This window comes from Lonchura striata, chromosome 33 (genome assembly GCF_050655825.1).
Source record: "Lonchura striata isolate lonStrDom1 chromosome 33, ASM5065582v1, whole genome shotgun sequence".
NCBI lineage: Eukaryota > Metazoa > Chordata > Aves > Passeriformes > Estrildidae > Lonchura > Lonchura striata.
This window is the reverse complement of record NC_140735.1, coordinates 3,087,501-3,090,000: the sequence shown is the minus strand read 5'-3', so window position 1 is coordinate 3,090,000 and position 2,500 is coordinate 3,087,501. Positions and strand designations below refer to the sequence as shown.

The window sequence follows — 2,500 nt, the reverse complement described above, 5'->3', positions numbered from 1 at the left end:
GGTGGCGGCAGACGTCGGGCGCGCCCCCGCCGGTGGACGCTCCCCCGAGGGCGGCAGCGGGGGAGGCACCCCGGCGGGGCCATGCAGGTCGTTTCCCTCGCCCCAGGGCCAGGTACCTAGCGCTCCGCGCCTCCGGCGGCCCCCCGGCTTCCTTTTCCTCGGCGTCGTCAAACGCTGCGGGGAGGGGGCCGCGAAAGGGCCGCCGCCGAGCCGGGGCGGCGGTTTAAAGACTCGGGCGGCTCGGCGCGTCCTTCCGCCGCGGCGGCGGCGGCGGCGGTTGCCGGGCGGCGGTGCGCGGCTCCATTGAGGGGTGGGGAGCTACTCCCGCGTGATCCCCTGCGGTGGTGCCCGCGGCCACCGGCCGCGCGGCCGTCGTCCCGCCGCGTTACCGCGCGCGGGGGGTTTGTCGCGCCGCGCCGGGGAGGGGCGCCCTGCCCCCCCCTCTCCGCGGCCCGGCCTCGGCGGAGAGGCCGCGGCGCGCGGTCGGCCGCGGGGGCCGACCCGCTCGCCTCGAAACGGGCGACGCCGGCAGAGAGCGCGCGCTCTCTCGCCCCTTCCTCAGCTGCGGGGTTGCGGCCGCCGGGGCCCGCCGCGCTCTCCTCCTTCCTCGGCCGCCTCTGCGGTCTCTGGGGTGCGGCGCCGCGCGCGGCGCGGCCGCGCCGTCTCTCTCCCCTCGACGGCCTTCTCCTCGAGCGCGCCGGCGGCGCCGGTCGCCGGCCGTCCCCGGCTCAGCGACCGCCCGCCCGCCCGGGGCCGAGCGCTCGGCAGGTCCCTCCGTCGCCGGAGAGTCCGCGAGCGCGGGCGGCCCCGTGCCGAGCGGCGGCGGCGCCGCTCGGCGAGTGTCCCCCGCCAGCGGGGACGGCCGGCCGGACGGCGCCCGCCGTCGCCGGCGGCGGTCCCGGCCCGGGCCCCGCCCGCCGCCTCCCCGTCGCCCTTTTCTCCGTCCGCTCGCGGAGCCCCGGAGGAAGGTCGTGCGCGCGGCGGCCGTGGGGGGTTGGGGGGGGGGGCGCTTCCCCGCCCGGTCTCCCCGCCCGGTCAGCGGGGAGAAAAGGGCGGGCGTCGCTGCCCCCCTCCCCGCCTACCCCCCCGGCTCGGCGCCGCACGCCTTCCCCTGGGCCGCGCGTGCCCGAGGAAAAAGGGGCTCCGTGACGGTGCGAGGCGGCGGCGGTCCCGGGAGTGCGGCCGTTGCGGCGGCGGGTCAGCCGTCCGGCAGGCTCCGGGCGCTCGCGACGCCGGCTCGGGTCTCGGTGCGGCGCCCGCCTCCGGCGCCGGCGGCGGAGCGCGTCCGCCGGGCGCTCGCCCTTCCCGGCGGGAGCGGTCCCGCGGGGGGCGTTGCCGGTTGGGCGGTGGCCGTCGCGTGCCGTCTCGAGCGCGGCAAGGCCGCTGGGGAGAGAGAGCGAGCCGGCCGCGCGGTGGCGCGGCGGCGCTCCGCGGGTCCGCGGAGCGGCGGTGAGAAGGGAGAGCGGCGCGCGCGGGGGCCGACGGCCGCGCCCCCGGCCGCGTGCGTCCCGTCGTCCCGTTGCAGCGAGGCCGGGCGGGCCGCCGTGTCCCCCCGCGGTCCGGCGCGCGCCGCGTGCCTCCTCCGTGCGGAGGCCGGGCCGAGCCCGGGCGCCTGGGCCGCCTCCGGAGGACGGCACAGTTTGCCGGCGGCGTCTCCCCTCGCTCGTAGCGGCGGGGGGAGGCGGTCGGGGACGCGGGTCCCCCCGCCTTTCCCGCCGACCTTCGGAGCGTTCCGTTGGGCGTTTCGCTCTCGGATGGTTTTTCTTTCCCCCCCCACTCGGTTCGTTGCGTTGTGTGCTCGTACGGTCGAAGCCGGGGGCGGCCCGCGTGCGTGCCCCCTCGGCGAGAGAGAAAAAAAGGGGCCCCCTCCGCCCGTGTGCGGGGTTCGGTGCCGAAAGCCAGACAACTCTTAGCGGTGGATCACTCGGCTCGTGCGTCGATGAAGAACGCAGCTAGCTGCGAGAATTAATGTGAATTGCAGGACACATTGATCATCGACACTTCGAACGCACTTGCGGCCCCGGGTTCCTCCCGGGGCTACGCCTGTCTGAGCGTCGCTTGACGATCAATCGCCGCCCGGGGGTTGCCACCCCGGCGGCGCGGCTGGGGTCGCCTCGCAGGCCCGTCGTCGTGGCCGTGGCCGTCGTGGCCGCGCCCGAGGGCCTTCGTCCCCCTAAATGCAGACTCGGGGAGCGCTCCGTAGCTCCCCGCTCCCGGAGCGAGCCGCTGGGGCGGAGCTCGTCCTCGCCGGGGGCCGCGTCGCCGAGCGGCGGCGCGGCGGCCGGGGAGAAAGAGAGCGAGAGAGACGGGGCGGCGTCGAGAGCGCCCCGCCGAGGGCCGAGAGACGAGGGCGAGAGGGGGGGAGGCGAGGCGCGCGGGCCTCGCCCCCCCCCGGCCTCCCCCCGCGCGGGCGGCTGTCTGCGGGTGGGTACCGCGCGGGTACCGTGCCGTGCTGCCGCGCGCGAGGCGCGAGCGCCGGGGGGGGCGGGGGCGACCCCCG

At 79.2% G+C, this 2,500-nt stretch overlaps 1 non-coding gene across 1 annotated transcript; it reads left to right on the top strand.

Annotated features, from left to right (window-relative positions):
- The first annotated feature begins 1,904 nt into the window (after positions 1-1,904).
- LOC144248094 (5.8S ribosomal RNA) lies at positions 1,905-2,057 on the top strand. The gene has a single exon (XR_013341499.1). It is a non-coding gene; the product is annotated as a 5.8S ribosomal RNA (ribosomal RNA).
- Positions 2,058-2,500: the final 443 nt, after the last annotated feature.